The following is an 18,408-nucleotide window of genomic DNA, read 5'->3' as shown; positions in this document are numbered from 1 at the left end:
TGTTTTGGCAATTGCTGATATTAATTCATGGACTCGTGGGGATTTATTCTATTCCTTCCACTTTTGTGTGTGTTTGAGGTTTTCCATAATAAAAGTGTTTTTTAAAAGTGGACTTATACATACAGAGTTAACTAACAGGATGTTACTCGTTTTGCTACAGGAAAACTAAACAAAGTTAAATACCCCTCACAGGGAACTACTTTCATTAATTGCTAAAGATGTACAGTACATTTATGTATATCTTAAAATTTGTTGCACAGAAAAGAATGATGGTGTGAATATTTTTCTATGGTATTAATTTGATGTAAAGACAAAATATCCACAAATTTAAAAAACTTACACTTTTTTTGAAAACTCAACTGAGTCAATTTGGTTCTGTGAGACAGTGACAGAGCTGAGACTAAATGCCATGGTGAAGGAGCAGAGTGGGGCCTAGGGAGGAGGCAAGTGGCCGTGAAGCCCTTGTAACCCTGCCCATCTCTGGCCACTGTTCTTTTGCTGGAGAGTAAGAGACTCTAGGTCCACTTGGTCTGTGAAGTCCTCAAATCTTCCTTGAACATACAGGGGTCAGGGAAGAACAGGGTCAAGAAAAATAGTGTTAGTGCACTTTGAATACATATAGTCAGGATCTTCATTTCCAGGCGTCTTCAGTTTTTACTCTGGCTGATATGACCTCAGATTCAGACAGTCACCGATTTCTTCATTTTTGTGTTCATCACACAGTTCTCCAAACCACCTGCGTCCCTTGTCTGCAAGATTAGGAGATGGGCTAGACCCACACCAAAATGGTTCTGGGTCTCATTCTTTGCAATTCCAGACCTCTTGGGGCAGAATGTTCAACAGACAGAAAAGGCATGGTGAATGTTCTGCCAAAGTGTGTGCAATCTCAAAAAGCAGCCTTAGAAATTGTTTTAAATTTATTTTACAAGAAAGAGCACATGTGGTAAAGACATCGCACAAAAACCACGGAGTTCACAAGGGCAGGCAGACCAGAAAGTAGACCCAGGAGATGGCAACTCTCGGCCAGTTTTTTCCCCAGAGCCAGGCGGTCTGAGTCAGTTATTTTCAATCTTATTAATAGCACTAGTTCAGGCTAACAGTAGGCCTGCAAGGTGGTAGCACAGAACCTGAAATATATGTGTGTCCAGTGAATGTGGAAGGGAAAGAGTGAGAGGGAAGGAAAGAGAAAGAAAAAATCTGAGAGATCGGTAAACAAGTTAAAGGTGTTTAACCTTATTGATCATTACAAAAAACACGACAAGACACGACTGCCTGCCTATCAGAATAACTGAAATTTAAACATTGTCTATACTAAGTGTGGCACAGACAGTACAACTGAAATGCTCATAACAACATGAAAGAATTTCATTTTTTAAAAGTTGAGTGAAAGAAAGCAATCATAAAAATAGTATACTTCAATTTTATTAGGTTCAAAGTGGTGATTATCTGGGGAGAGAAAAGTGATAACAATTGGGAATAACATTAGGGAGTTTTAGGGGTGCTGGCAAAGATCTACAACTTTTTCTGAGTGGTAATTACAGAAGCATTTACACTGTGATCACTTAGTTGCTGTGTAGTTATAATATGTGCAGTTTTCCAAATGTATGCTATCTACCGATATGTCCTTCTCTATACATATGTATATAGATATATATATATGAGTCAGCCCTCTGTAGCCACCTCTCAGTGGATTCAACAAACCACTGTTGCTGGCATGTACTGCATAGTTATGCCTGCAATGACTGCACCTCTGTGGAACATGTGCAGACAATTTACCTCGTCATTCTCCCCTAAACAATACAGTGTAACTATTTACTTACCACTTACACTGTACCTGCTATTACAAGTAGTCCAGAGATGATTTAAAGTATGTGGGCAGATATACAAGGGTCATTTACAAATAACATTTCTATATGAGGGATTGGAGCACTTGCAGACTTTGGTATTTACAGGGATTCCTAGAACGAACCCAACCTGGATACTAGAGGACAAATTTTTTTTTTACCTTGGTTATATATTTTTTAATTTTTTTCTTTTTATTTTATGAAAAAATAAAACATTTTCATAGTCAAATAATAAGAGAATAACAACATTTATTACATTGCGTCTTTATTTTCAAAGCAGTTAATCAAGACAAGACTTAAACCAAAAATATTCTTACAAAAAGGAAAGAAACAGACACGTATACTTGTAATGAAAGCAAAAGAAGCTGCTTTAATAGAATTCCTCTAAGGATCCCAAGACTCTTGATTGATGCAGCTTTCTTTTACTTTCTAAAACCTCTGAAGAACATGTATTCATTTGTGGTCTCAAGCATCTCTGTGTTTCACAGCCATGAAAGAAGACATCACTAAATAGTGATACCAAGGAAATATCAGAGACACTTTACGAGATTGCAGATCACATTAAGAAGGAGGAAAGGAACTAACATGTTACTAGTTAGGTGCTTTATATATATCTTATAAAAATTATCTTCAGGAATTAACTCAGTAACTCCTCAAAATAGGCATTGTTTATTAATCTCACTTTACAAGAGGAGGAACTTGTGAGGGAAATTCCCTTTTAAGGGAATTTAAGTAATTTATCCAAGGTTTCAAAACTCCTTAGTAGTAGCAGCACCTAGACTAAATCTGGAGTTGCTTTGCTCCAAAAACACAAAGTTTTTCTACCACACCCCACATAATACCTTACACAGGCGTGGACCATTAGTGACCTTGATTGTTACCAATAAAACAACCTCATAAAACTTTCACCTTTGTAAATATCTCATATATACGAAGTAGCTCTCAATGATTTCTTAGGAATATTCTTGAACTGTGCTCTGTTGTCATTTACAACCCAGAAAATGGCCCACAACCTTTACCCCAATAAGAAAAAAAAAAAAAAAAGAAAGAAAAGAAAAGATAGGGTTGAGATTTTCTAAATCTCAAATAATGATTTATTGCCCTTGCTAGAATACAGCCAACTCACCCACACAAAGGGGGGCTACGAAGGCCATGTTACTCTTCTGAAACTTTCCTTATTGCAGCTGTTTTATTATTCATATACTTTTAATAGCATCCCAATGATTGCTTTATAGGCCTACTATAGCTTAAGTTAATGCTAATGACATTGCAAGTAGCTCCCTTTTAAATTTTTAACCAGAACAAAAGTTTACAAAAAGTGCACAGGCTTCTGACAGCATAAGTCCTTGTACCAAGCAGAAACTGAGACTTTTACCAGGAGGCTTTAGATGTTATTGGCCCCTCCTGTATCAGATGTTCATTATAACTACAGAAACCAGTCTCAATGACAGCCAAGAAAGTGATGTTTTCTGAAAGTAATGTTTATATAAGAAGATGAAGAAAGCAATTATTCTGGGATTTTGCTTTTATTAAAACAAGAAAACCAACAGAATCAGCTGGAGAGGTAAGACACCAATAGGATACTGTTAGGAGCAGCACTGCGTGACTACTAAAAAGTACACTTAAACTACCAGAGTTGACGCGCTTAGTTTAGAAAAGGCTAATGGTTGTCTTTTACTGAAAGAAAATGAATTTTGTTAGATGTGTTAATAATAATGCTAATGTATTAATAATTAAACCATAAATCTTCCCCAATATCCCATTAGACATACTCTATCATATACACAATGATGAATTCTAATGCTTTGTTCATATATACATATATATCATATAATATATATGATACATATTTTATATATATATATATATATATATATATATATATCAGAATCTTTCCCAAATCTAGATGATTAGGTTCCTGAAAAATCCCTCTGGTAGAATAGTAAGACATTTTGAGAAGAACAGGCTTAAGGAAATAAAGTCCTGAGTGAATCTTTAATAAACATTTTTAAATTTACCAATACATCATGATAAGCCAATCAACATACTGTAGTCAATAACAATGTTTTACACATCTTAAATCAGTAATAATGGTCTCCGTGTGATTAATCTCCATTCCCTACCTTTTGACTCCACTGATATTTATTAAGATCTCCTTCCTTCAAGTTTCAAAAAAATGCTAATGAATTCATTATGGTCTTTCAGATAAGCTATAGTCTAAGAGGGAGCTTTTCCTGTCTTTAGTCTTCCAGCCAAATGCATTTTACCATTTGGATTTTGCAATCCAGAGCTGTTGCCACCTCCTTCTCCGAAAGGCTATCTTCCTTCAGCCTAGAAATGCCAGAATTTATTTTTTAATAGAAAACTCTTTAGACAATCTGAATTGATTTATGTGTTCCAGCTGAGCACCATTACTTCATTCCTCCCAAGACTGAGAATTACAGCTCCAATGTCAACATACACGTTTCCCCTCCCACTTCACCATACCGCAAGAGTGGACCTTGGGAATCCAGCTTCCCTTTCCTGCTTTACATACTCTGATGTTCATGTTATATGTCAACTTGGCTATTTTCCCCATTATTCAATTAAACACTAATTTCAATGTTGCTGAAATTAGAAGATTATTTTTTAGCTGTGGTAACAACTGAAATTAGCTGAATTTCAGGACAGGAAATTGTCTTTGATCATGTGAAAGGGCCTCATCCAACAGGTTGAAGGTCTTAAGAGAAAGACGCATTCCATACAAGAAAAAACGCTGCCTTATGACTGCAGAAGGCTCCCTGATCAACAGGGGACACATTCTAAGAACACCAGTCAATATCTGAAACCATGGATAGCACTGAACACCATGTATACTGCTTTGTTCCTAGGCATACATACCTATGACAAAGTTTAATTTATAGCATAGTAATAAATTAATTATTAAATAAAACTACTATAACAACAAACTGTAATAAAAATAATGTGTCTCTCCCTCTCAAAAATGTCATTTTACTTGCAGTGTCTTTGATATAGAATGCCCCACATGTGGAAGGCTTGGTCCTCCAATGCACCCCTGGAAGGCAGTGGAACCTTACAGAGTGGGCTCTGTGGGAGGCTCTGGTCACTGGGGTCACGCCCTGGAAGGGCACAGTGCTGCCCCAGCCCTTTGTCTTCCTTCCCTACTCCACTTCCCTGCTGTGGTGGGCCATCTGGCCACAGAGAAAATCAATCATGGACTGAAATTCCCAAAGCCAGAAGCCAAAATTAATCTTGTTCCTCTCTAAGTTGATTATATCAGGTTGTTACAGTAATGGAAATTACTTTTCACTCAATGTTACAGCTTTTTTCTTGATATATGCCAATCTCCAGCATTACTACTCTTGGATTTTAGGTCATTACTAGGCGAAATAATAGTTCCTTGAACATGAGCACTATGGCACCACAACAGCTGATCTGCATGGACAGGGCAGGCATGCAGGACAAGATGATCCACACCCTGCAGGAGGGAGCAGGACAGTGAGAGATCGCCTCATGTTACTGTATTTCTAGAACTTACAGTACTTAGCACTGTACTTTCTGACCACGCGAGAGTAACTGAAACTGTATAAAACAGAACCATGGATAATGGAGGACTACTGTACAATGCCAGCACCTGCCTCAGCTTCTAGCCTGTCACCCTACCCTGAAGACTGCAGATTGCAGCATAGCATACCTCATCATCACATGAGGCAGGCCTGGCCAACACGGCTACCTTCTTCCCTCCTCTATTCCTGCTGCTGCTAATTCTCTCAAAATCAGGGACTCGTGAGTCTGGGAAAGGGAATCTGGAGATGAGAATCCAGTTAGCACTTGTGGGAGTGTGATACAAAGCCCCAGAAGCATTCTCTGACTGGTGAGGCTGAACCTGTCAGGGCAGCCTAAGATCTGGGCCTGAGCCTCCCACATGAGGAAGTTGGCTGGGATTCTCCTGATATGCCTGGCTGCAGAGGGAGAATGCAGGCTCTAGCTGAACTGGCACCTTTCTGAACTGAGCGACACAAATCTTTTCAGTGATGGTTACATTCAGTTATGAGCAGTTTGTTCTAGTAAGAAGTCAGCTTGAAAATGGAAGACATAACATTAAATTATAGCAATATCTATGTGAATTAAAATTCCGCTTTCATGAGATACTAGTATATACAATTTACCACTAAGTGGTAAGATTTCCTTTCCAAGATGTTGACCCATGGGTCCCATGAGTCCCTTGTTGTGAGAAAAATAGCAGCTGTAGGAATAAAAGAAGAAGAAGAACGGAGTGTCAGCTATCCCTGGCTCATGCATTTGTGGGGTCTGGCAAGTTCAAAATCTGAAATCTTCAGGGGTCAGATTACAGATGTTAGGAAAGTAAACCCCTGCTCAGCAGCAAAGTATATTCTGTAGGAAAGACACAAAATAACTCAGAAATTTCTTACTGCTTAAGATTCAGACTCCTCTAAGAAATTCTTTTTCTTAAAAATACTTCAGTCTTCTAATCAGAAGGGAAATTACATAAAACTTTTCTTTTTTCCAACAGAAGAATGCCCACATGTAATCATGATCACCATGGCATTTGGATGGGTGGTTATTGATGGGAAAGCCCAACAATAACAAGTGTCACTCATGAGACTGCTCTGCCTACCTGTGTCCTGTCAGGACATGCAACCAGCCATTAGAATCCTTCATTTGAATAACTGCCGGCCAGCCCTACTTGACAAAAGGGTCCCTTGTGGAACTGGCTAAATTGAACCCTGGTGCCATGACCAATGGTAATGAAAGGCAATTTTAGAAAGCCCTCCGGTCACTGGTAAGGACACAGTATCACAAAGCAACAGGGCAGAGGTGAAGGTCCCATAACCTTTCATCCCCTGCGGAAAAGCAAAGCCACACCAGTGACCATCCCTTCACTGGTGTTCCCTGTGTGTGCAACATTCCAGCCCCACCCACTTGTTACCCCGGCTTCTGCAAGCACCTTTCACAAGTGGGGTTGCTTTGCCTCTCCCAGAAAGGGAAGCAGGGATCCAATAGCTAAAGCCATGAGTGTCACACAGCATTTACCTCCATGGTTCCCCATGACTGGAAGAACAGCTATTAGAAATAGCTTATGAATGAAGAAACTACTACACAGGGCTAAAATGAAACTGCATTTTTGCAAAGCCCTAGGCCTTCAGTCTATCCAATAATTTATTCAGATGGTTACTGTGAAACATTATGCTTCAGATCATCACCGTGAAACAGTATGCTTTGTTATATAAACATAAATAAGTCGAGCTTCTCAACCCCATGGGGCTTGGTAGAGAAGACTGGTAAGTCCACAGCTGAGACATGGTGGGAAAATCTGCTTAACTGAGCAAGGTGATCCTATAGAAACCCACAGGCAGGGACTGGGGAGGGGCAGAGCAATAGCCTAGCATGGGCCCTGAGTTTAACCCTCAGCACAAATATATAAATAGCTGGCAGAAATAATTTCAAAGTGGAAAATTAAAATTTAATTTGGGTGGTTTACCTAAAACTCTAAAGGAAGGAAGTATAGGGTGTACTTAGACTTTGGAGAAGAAAAGAAATGGGGAGAATTTATATGGCAGCGAGACTCTCCCAGCAACATGGCGACAGGCAGAGGCTCCAGGAAAAAGAATAGACTTTTTCTGGACATCCAGGCTGAGCTGCAGTGAAGGTCCATCACATACAGCATCAGAGTGCTTGGGCACAAGAACAGAAAAGGCCTGGGTCAGTGTTTGGAGCAAGATAGACAGGGCTTTTTTTCCTCTGGGACACACTAATCTTAGAAATCATAGCTGGAGGATTGTGTTTGGATATTTAGAAACTGAGGCCAAAGGACTTCGCTTCATTTTGGTTTCACACATAAAAATGGTAAAGCAGTAAATTTTAAGATACCAATGGGAGCACAAAGGAAGGAAATGACTGCGTGTTCTCCAACACGGAGCAGGGCCAGTGAACCCTGACCCACACCTTCCTTCTGTCACACCCTGTTAACTTCAGCTGGTCCCTCTGGCTCACACAGCTTTGTGGGATTCACCCAAAGGCTGCCTCCTCCAGAAGTCTCTCTCACTCTCCCAGGCAGGCTTAGGCACGTGTCTCAGGCAGTGCAGGCTCCCGTCACTACTTACAATAGACCAGGTGGCTTAAACCACGGGAAGTCATTGCTCTCAGTTTGGAAGCTGAGAAGTTGCAGATGAAGGTTCCAGCACAGCCGCAATCTGGTGAGGGACCTCTTCCTACTTCTTCCATGGTGCCTTCTTCCTGTGTCTTCACCATACAGGAAGCACAAGCCACCTCTGTGGAACCTCTCTTATAAAGACATAAATCCTATTCCTAAGGATTCCACACTCACAGCCTAATCAACTTCTTGAAGTGCCACTTCCTCCCTCTGTCACACTGGAGGTGATGGAATTCAACATACAAATTTGGGGGTCACAGAAACATGCAGAGCACAGCAGCACTTCCTCAGGTACTTACCTTGGTTAATTCTAATATCCATCAAACAAATTCTCACTCCCTAAACAGTCTTTCCATTGAACATAAGCAACAGGAAAAAACAAGAGGGAGATCAAAGGAGGGAAAGTGGAAGAAAAGGAGGAGAAGCAGGCAAAGGACACAACTGAAAAGAAAATATAATCTAAAGAAGAGAAGACTAATTCCCTTCAAGGGCTTTTTGCTATAAAGAATTTTTTAAAATATAAATTTAATAAAACTATAATTAGAGTCAAAATGGTAAGTAAAGAAAAAAAGGGGGAACAGGGACCAAAACGACATCATTACAGAAATAATAAGTAGGAATGATGAGAAAAAGAGAACAATCAAAACCAAAATACTAACAAAAAATAAAGCTTTGAGTTCATCATAGAAGATGAAAGCTATCAAAACAGCTGAGAAAATTAGACAGGAATGGAGACAATAATGTGTGTTCTTTAAAGAAAATTCAATATTGTATATGGAACAGGAAAAGAATGAAAAACAAAATAGAAGAAAACCCCCACAACACAAAGGGAGAACTGAACTTGGAGCACAACAGAGACTGTGCTACTCAGCTTTCTGTTGCTATGACAAAACACCTGAGACAATCAACTTATAGGAGCAAAGGTTGATTTTGGATCAGTTTCAGGAATTTCAGTCCATAGAGGAGAGGGAGATCCTGGAACAAATGCCCCAAAGGACAACTACATGAAATTCCAACAACAAAGGTAATTTTAACATGAAGGGGGGAATACTCCTAAGGGATGAAAATGAAGCATGCTCAACCTTCCCAAAATCAATACCCAGTGGTGGGAGGCAAAGGGCAGTGCATACACAGTTCTAAAAGAGTGTCCCTAAGTCTGATATACACAGCCAATCCCACCAGCACAAGTCCCAAGATGGACTATTTCCAACAGAAAAGGATGGACAAAACGAAGCATTCCACACATTGCTGCGGGATGAGAGAGAGAGATTCTCAGCCATAAAATACAATCTATCAAAGATCTATACAAAAACTGTGATTTTAAAATGACACAATACTTGATAGAAAGTGTGACCCAGAAGTCTTGAAGTCTTATGACTAAATAAACTGTGCTGGTCTGGTATGAAGCTGAGAGAGGAAGCAGGAATAAAGCACCCAGGTGTAAAAAATTGAGGGCCTGGGGTGTTGCTCAGTGGTAGAGCATTTGCCTGGCATGCACAAAGCTCTCTATTCCATCCTCAGTGCCAAAAGAGAGAGAGAGAGAGAGAGAGAGAGAGAGAGAATAAATTACATTACTAGACAATTAAATATAGCTCATTTTTAAAAAGAACCTTGATAAGAGAACTAAAAATGAACATAAGCCCATCTGTATAAATATCTGAGACCAGAGAACTTGTGTAATTGTGGTTATAGAAGACACTGTAAATACTCAGCCATGAAAATTCAAAAATAATCAAATGAGTAAGGAGCCTGCTAAGAAGCATGAGAAATGGAAGTGTTCATATTTCCTTGTTTGTAGCAGGAGGAAATCAACTGCCCCGTCCAAATTGAAAACTGGAATTTATAAAAGCAAGAGATCTTCAAGCTTTTCATCACTTTTTTCCTCATAATTTCCAAGAATTATTTTAGGAACTAATCACTAGTGGTGAAGAAATGGGCCTGAATCTCAGTGGTTCCTGCATACTCATTTAATTTCATTATCTTCTGTTAAATTCAAGTAAAATTGAATTTGAAATATTTCTAAATATAGCTTTCATTTTTATAAAAGTGGTATAAAAAAGTGCTTTCATTTATATTAAATTACTTCTTTCTCTTTTCCTCCGTGACTATATCCACAAAGATATGAGGAGGAAAAATAAAAGATGTAGAAATGATCTGCTCCCAATAGAAATAAGGATTATTTTAGATCAATGTTGGCAAACTGCAGCCTGTGGGACAAACTTGACCCTAAATAAAGTTTTATTGGAACACAGGAGCACTTGTTTGTTTACATATTGTTCATAACAGCTTTCATGTTGCAACTACAAGTTTAGTCATGACATAGACATCTGGCTGACAGAGGCTAAAATATTTACTCTCTGTGTATTTATGACAAAATTTTCTGATCCCTGAATATAGATCCTAAGAACTGGGGACAAGGTGTTTGTTTTTGTTTGTTTTACTTTCTTCTCCATTGTATGTTCTATTTGCATATATTGTTAATGTGTATTATACATTTTAATAAAGTAATGGAGCCATTCTGTACTTGAAAAAATATCACCTTCCCCTTGGAAATCAAGATACCAGTCTACTAGAAACAGGCTGCATTTTCCATCATTTTTCCCTCACTGGGACACAATACTTGACAACCAGGACTTAAAGGAGGAGAGACTTACTTTGACTCACAGTTTCAAAATGCTCAGTCCATGTTTGGCTGGCTCCAAGGCAGAAACATCAGGGTAGAGGGCATGGTGGAGGAACGCTGCACAGCCCATGGCAGCCAGAAGGCAGAAGAGAAGGGAGTATGCCTCCAGGTGAGGCTAGCAGTGAGCCTCCTCCTCCAATTAGACCTCACCTCCTAGTAGTGCATTCTGCTATGACCCAGCAATGGATCCATCCATTCAATGATGAGTATAGTGCCCACCGGGACCAATCACCTTCTAAAAGCCCACCTCTGACATAGGATTTGGGGGAACATGTGAGATCTAAACCATGACTCCAGTAGTTAAGCCAAATGACTTCCTAGTTCACCTCAAGCTTCATTCTCTCCACAAGCATTGCTCTGCCATCTGGGAGGCTCAGTTTCTGTCAAGAAGACTTAAAACAAAGAGAGCTGGAGTCGGTAGAAATCTCTGCGAGGCAGTCAGGTGCCTGTCTGAAGAAGCCAGTGGTACCACTGTTTTGGGGAACAGTTTGAGAGCATTGTCCAGATAATAAGATGAGGGGTAAGGAAAGGCAGGCAAAGAGAAGGGAAAAATGCTTCTATTTAGCATTTGCCAAAATTGCAACCTTCAATAAATATCACACAACTCATTAAAAAATTCCTCACTTACTGAAACTAAAATGAAGTTCCCCAAGAATCAGAAGCAAAGAAAAGCTAATGGGTCTTGCTTATGTGTTTAAAACTATTTCTCAACTAATTTTCCTGGACCTAAGTAAGGCCTGTTTCAAGGACTCAAATTATTAAATGTTGCAGAGTCTGCACAATCCAGAGAAGGCCTGTCAGAGTCTGAAATCCCATCTGGTCCGCGTACCAGAGAGCTTGTCAAGTTGAAAGCCATGAGAGAGAAGAATCCGGCCACATATGCCCCTACTTTGAGCCATGCCCTGCAGGCTTTGGGCCACCTGCACCTTTCCACTGTTTCACCAAGAAAACTTTGCTGATTATGTGAGCAGCCCAGCATAGGGTGACCACCCATGTCCATTCCACACACCACTTCCCCGCATACGTGATTAATTAATTACAGAGCATTCTAAGGGCACAGAAGCATAAGGGCAACATTAGAAGAAGGAGAGGGACGAAGACCCATGAATTAAAGTTTTCATGATTCTAGATGTTTTCTTTCTTAAAATAATTAATAATTTTTATTTTCTTCCCTCATTGAATAAATGTGCTTATTCCAGAACCATAAATCTCTCCAAGTTCAATAGGAATCAGAATAAAAAGGCTTCCAACAAACCTTCTGCTTCCTTTCTGATTAGGAACCAACTTTGATTTTTAGAGAAAGGGGAAAAATGAGAGTAACAGAGCTGTTTTTTACCAAAAATGCTTAACTGGTCCACTAACTATATCTAAACACAGAGGAATACAGTTTTTCTTCATACTGCATTAAGTTTCTTATACAACCAAAGGTTTTAAATCAGTTTAACAAATAAATTAAATTAATTGCATATACAACACAGATTGAAATTGTCTGAGAAATGCTTATAAATTCCCATCATGAATCAGAAAACTAAATCCTGAAGGTTTTACAAATTTTGCTGAACCACAAGGATTCCTCCCTATTTTATGATCAGTCATCCAGACGTTCAGCAAAATTTAAGATATTCTCCTAAATACATATAATATTCTCTGTCTGCCCCCATCATGCATCCCACTCCCAGAAAGCCCTTCTGGGAGTTAAGGAAAAAAATAAATAACCCCAACCATGTGACAATTAATTCTTGACCCATTTCCAAAGGACAACCCTCAACTGAGCCCCCAGGGCTGAGGTTCCATTATAGGGAGGCCAGTCTTCCTACTCAGGTGCATTCTCCTAGCAATGCTCAGGGAAGAAAGACACTGCCAGCAATTTGAGAACAACCAACTTGTGATTCTATATGAGAAATCCAATCCCATGGCTGAAACATTCTGTGTTTCATTAATCACTGAAATCAAGCTAAAATACCCCCAAAGAAAAAAGGAGTCAATGGAGAGTCTTCAGGGTTTCAAATATATTAAATTTGATTCTTCACATATCTAGACATTTATAATTATATGCTGCCATGGCATGAATATATGTACCCCTCCAAAATTTATGTATTATAACCTAATACCTAATGCAACAGTCTTGAGAGTTGTTCTTTGGGAAGATGCATATCATAGCCTCTGGATTTGTCTTCCCCTAAGAAGTGTGGCACCTGATTCTGTAAGCAGTTAAGATACTAACGTGCCATCTTCAGCCTCCTTAGTCTCCTGCTGTGACTTTCAGGCAGGTCTATTTCATCTCTGCTCTGAGTCCTGGAGGGTATCGTTGATTCCTGGGCCCTAGCCCTCCCTCCTAATGTGGGTCTTCTAGGGTCTCAACTTAATGTCCTATTCTGCTCTGGCTGGATGGGAAGTCACTGCTGGGCTGCCAGGCCAGAGAGCTGTTCCCAGCTGTACTTTGCAGACTCACTCAGCACATCTGCGACTAAGGATTTACTGAGGACCCAAAGGAAACTCAACAGAATTCTGGTGCTATTTCTCTTCAACTGCCTCCTGTCTGCTACCCAACCCACAAGTCCCTGCAGTTTAGCAACCTCCACCTTTTGTCTTGTTTCCCCCATCCAGTGACACAGCCACTCTCTGCTTGGGCTCCACTTCCTTTCTATGTGGGAAACAAAGACAGCACAAAAAGGAAGTGTACCCCACCCTCTGCTTCCCTTCTCTTCAGAGACACAGCCAATGAGGTCCATTGTTCAAGGCCTATGAGAGGAGTTCAAATGTTTCACACAGTAGTTGTGTTCTGCTGTGTTTTGGTTTGGTTCAGTTTGAGGTGCAGTTCTGGGGATTAAACTCGCTGAACTACATTCCCAATCCTTTTTATTTCTTTATTTTGAGACTGGTCTTGCTAAATCACTAAGTTACTCAAGCTGGGTTCAAATTTATGATCCTCTGTCTCAGCCTCCCAAAGTGCTGGGATTACAGGTGCATGCCACCAAGCCTAGTTATTCAGTTTGCTAGCTATTAAATGTGGCAGAAAAATAAACCTGTTATTCTGCCGTGACAAGAACAGGAAGTCCTGAGTATGTTAACACTTTAATAATTTTCATTATTCTAAGAATAACACAGAGTTCTAGATTATGCATGTTTTGGGGGATTTTTTTGTTTTTTCTGGTACCAGGGATTGAACTCAGGACCTAGCACTTGCCAGGCAGGCATGGTGCCACTGACTACATCCGCAGCCTCACAGAGCTCTAGGTTAAAGTCATCAACAACCAGTTTGAAGGAAGTCTCAGCTGGGAATGGGAGACTGAGTATCCCTGCAGCTCTCCCTCTGCCTGTAGTCCTGTGTGCTCTGACTCTCACTGAGAAAACAAGAGAAGCTGTCTGTGGGCCACTGTCTCCCATAACTCTAGCATATTATGTTAGTCCATTAATGGGATGCCCTACTCGGAAATGAGACCAGCGGCTCCCAGGGAAAGACAAGCTGTTTCTGAGGCTCTCAGTCCTTAAAGTGCTCCTTGAGGTCCCCTCTGCTGCCCACAAGATGGACCAGGGAGGTCTGGGTCAGGACTAAGGGTGAGAGCCTGGGGCCAGATGGAGACATGTGTCCCAGCAAAGGCACAGGGCTCAGACTTCAGAGTCCTGCTGAGCCCACTTCCAAACTCACTTGCTATGAGGTCCTGCCACTTCTGACCCTGCTTTCTCATCCGTGAGATGACCAAATGATGCTGCCCACAAGGCTGCTTAGGGCTCAGATGAGATGATGTATATGTTCAGAGTAATGCATGCAAGACCTTTTATTTTCCACTGATAAAGATGCACAGAAATCCCTTGGAAGCCCCTGAGAAATGGCAAACCACATATTAAGGTATGAATTGTCTTCCTCTCCACCCTATCCCTAACAACCATGCTACATGATGAGAAGCAGTCAGTGGTCAGCAACACCTGCCCCCCACGTGGCACTCTGTCCTGTCACTCCTTCCTTACAATGATCAGGTTTTCACTTTAGACCAAAAAGAATCAGGGGCACTTTTACAATTAACATTACCTCGAAAAGGGAGTAGAATAAATCTTCTATTTGAGGGTTGCAAGGGGAAAACATGTCAGCTCTAGTCTCCTCAATCTCTCTGCCTACCCATCCTAAGTGTTCTCAGAACTAAAGAAAGGCTGAGTTCAGATCTAAAGGCAGCCCCCTGAGCTGTTCCTGGGAATCAGCCCCAAAGGAGAATGGCTGAGAACTAGGAATAGCTCCAGAGTACACATCCAGGAGCTCCCTGGATGCAGCAAGGCACAGGAGGAGAATCATCTTCCATGAAGGGCTGGACTGCCAGGCACAGATGACTGGGTCCAATGGCTGGAGGACAAGCTGCGTTCAGCAGAGCCCCTACATGGCAAGAAATAGCATCCACAGCGCTGCAGACAGACTTCCCCCCCGGGAAAATCAGTCCGTAGAAATTCCTCTTTAGATTGCAGATGTTTCTGAAGAAAGTGTATGGATGATCCTTGAAGAAGAGGGGACTGACCCCAAGAGTACAACAGTGGACTTTTTGCCAGTCTCCCAGGTGGACATCTGTGTTCCAGATCCATTCATACCTATTACATGTGTGAAGATCAGTAACAGGGCTCAACACACAGTAAATATTCAACTGGTTGTCATTATGAATCAATGTGAGATTAATTAAATAAGGAAAAATGTATATGTGATGAGAATGCAACATGTGTTCTTAGTCAAAATCATATCCGCTAAAAAGTAAGCTTCACAAGAGTGGAATTTTTTGTTTTGCCCACTGCTGACTTGCCAGAGTTTAAAACAATGCCTGGAACATGTAACTTAATAAATATTTGTTTAAGCAAATGTTAATGAACTGGGGAGAGAGAAGAGCAAGCCCTCATAATGTTCCACATGGCTGTGTCTCGATGCATCACTGCCCAGTATGCAGCCTCGAACTGGGTGCAGTGGTGCACACTTGTAATCTCAGCACTCTGGGAGGCTGAAGCAGGAGGATCAAAAGTTCAAGCCTACCCTGGGCAATTTAGCAACTTGGTGAGACCCTGTCTCAAAATAAAAACAGGCTAGGGATATAGATCAGTGTGAAGGCCATATGTTCAGGACCCAGTACCACAAAAAAAAAAGAAAAGAAAGAAAAATTACAGCTATGGTCCTTTTAAGTCTATTTCAACCAAAACAGGCCACATAGATGCTAGTGATTCCTGACTGTATCATCTAGTGACGTCATAGCTATGTAAGTTTGTGTAAATATACTCTATGATGTTTGGACAATAAAAACGCCAAATGATACATTTCTCAGAAGCTGTACATTAACAAGCTGTAAGCTGTAGTAGCGGTGGAAGACGCCGAATCACACTGCTGCAGACAGGCAGCCACCTGGTTCCACACTACAAAGACGCAGAGGACACCAGACCACCAGACCAAGGTACTGAGGCCCGCTGCTTCCAGCCCAGAGGGAGGGGTTTCTGAGCCGCCGTCCCATTGCTCCTGGTCCAGAGGAAGGGGCTTCCCAGTCACCATCCCTCCTGCTGCTCCCATCACAGAGGAAAGGGATTTTGGGCCACCTTCTTTAGCACTGCTCCTGGCCCAGAGGAAGGGGCTTCTGGGCCACCAACCCTCCCAATGCTCCCGGGACAGAGGTAGGGGATTCTGAGCCACCATCCCACTGTTCCTGGTCCAGAGGAAGGCACTTCCCGGCCACCATCCCTCCCCCTGCTCCCAGGCCACAGGAAAAGTCTTTTGGGCCACGATCCCTACCACTGCTCCCGGCCCCTGTCCCACCTCTCCCAGCTCAGAGGAGGTAATCCATGCAGGCACCAACAGCTCCCCGCCCCAGTTGAAATGAGAAAACACATAAATAAGTCTCAAAACCACACTTCCAGATCACCTACAGCAATCCCAAAGGGAAATGAGATGGAACACTCTGATACTCAACAACCTGGACCCACTGAACTGGCAACAAAAGGGGATCTGGAAAAAATGAAATCAGAGATAATTTCTCAGATAACAGGAGAAATTGTGCCCCTAGTGCAAGACATGATTAATAAATCTAGAGAGGAGCTCAGGAACATGATGGAATCCCAACATAGGAAACAAATGGAATCCATAAAACAGAGGCAAATAGATTTCCAGGACATGAAAAACTCCACTGAAAGTCTACACAGCAGAATGAACCAATGTGAGGACAGAATTTCAGATATAGAAGATAAGATTGCAATTAGTGACCAGGAAAAGAAAAATTGCTTCAAAATTATAAGGGAACATGAGAAATCAATCCAGCAGCTGCTAGATGATGCAAAGAAGAATAACATAAGACTGATTGGGCTCAATGAAGAAACAGGAGAGAGTGGAGATGACATAAAAAAATCTCTTCACAGAAAGAATGGCAGAAAACTTCCCAAGCAGGGGAAAAGAGCTTGACATACAGATAAGTGAGGCATATAGGACTCCAAATAGCCTTGATCAAAAAAATCTACACATAGGCATATAATTGTTAAGATTCCAGAAACTGAACAGGAGAACAAAGTTCTCCAAGCAGTTAGAGAAAAGAAACAAATCACATACAAAGGAAAGCCCATAAGAATCACAGCAGACTTCTCAACACAAACCATCAAGGCAAGAAGAGTTTGGAGTGACATATTCCAAGCCCTAAAAGAAAACAGCCTCCAACCCAGATTGATGTACCCTGAAAAACTATCTTTCAAAATGGATGGAGAAATAAGATACTTTCATGACAAAGAGCACCTTAGGAACTACGTGAATACAAACCAGCACCCCAAAGAATTTTACACAATATCCTAGAAACAGACATTGAGGATCACAACCCCAGGAAGCAAAGCAGAATGAACCCATCTGGCATGACAAGAAATTAAATGTAAAGGGGGAGAACCCAACAAAAAGAAAAAGTCATGGCAATGACAAGTCAATATGTTTCAGTTATAACCATCAATGTTAATGGTCTCAATTCACCAATCAAAAGAAATAGACTGGCAGAATGGGTCAAGAAGCAAAATCCAACAATATGCTGCATACAAGAAACACACTTAATTCAAGAGGAAACTCATAGACTGAAAGCTGGGTGGAAAACAATACTCCATGTGACGGGAACCCAAAAAAAAGCAGGAGTAGCTATCCTCTTTGCAGATCAAGTAGATTTCAAACCAACACTGATTAAGAGAGAAGAAGAAAGGCACGACAGCCTTGTAAAGGGAAGAATCCAAGAGGAAGAGATGACAATCATAAATATCTATGCACCAAACACTAGTGCACCCAACTATATAAAACAAATACTAACAGACATGAAAAGTCATATGTGCACTAATACAATTGTAGTGGGGGACCTCAGCACCCCACTATCACAAATAGATAGATCAACTAGACTAAAAATAAGTAATGAAATACTAAAACTCAATCGAACTCTTGAACAAATGAACTTAACAGATGTTTACAGAGTCTTCCACCCCATAAAATCAGAATACACATTCTTCTCAGCTACACATGGGTCATTCTCAAAAATAGACCACATATTCACACATAGAACATGTTTAAGTAAGTGCAAAGGAATTGAAGTTATCCCATGTATATTATCAGACCATAGTGTGATGAAATTGGAGATCCATAGCAAAAGAAACTCAAAAAATTTCATAAAAATGTAGAAATTTTACAACACACTTCTGAATAACCAATGGGTCACAGAGGAAATTAAAGAAGAAAT

The 18,408-nt window shown here is 40.8% G+C and overlaps 1 long non-coding RNA gene across 6 annotated transcripts in view; it reads right to left on the bottom strand.

The window, feature by feature from the left end:
- Window positions 1-18,408, bottom strand: part of LOC101719806 (uncharacterized) — a 172,537-nt gene that overhangs the window by 147,790 nt on the left and 6,339 nt on the right. The window contains exon 1 of one of the 6 annotated variants that reach the window (XR_015448782.1): window positions 341-16,815. The exons of the other annotated variants lie outside the window; for them this stretch is intronic. This is a non-coding gene — a long non-coding RNA (uncharacterized LOC101719806). Of the gene's footprint in view, window positions 1-340; window positions 16,816-18,408 lie in introns of those variants that run through there. 6 annotated transcript variants of the gene reach the window in all.

This window comes from Heterocephalus glaber, unplaced genomic scaffold (assembly GCF_053883595.1).
Source record: "Heterocephalus glaber isolate CG9 unplaced genomic scaffold, H.glaber_assembly_v1.0 deba00000546, whole genome shotgun sequence".
Lineage (NCBI taxonomy): Eukaryota > Metazoa > Chordata > Mammalia > Rodentia > Bathyergidae > Heterocephalus > Heterocephalus glaber.
Note: the sequence above shows the minus strand (reverse complement) of the source record. Positions and strands in the feature narration are given on the sequence as shown.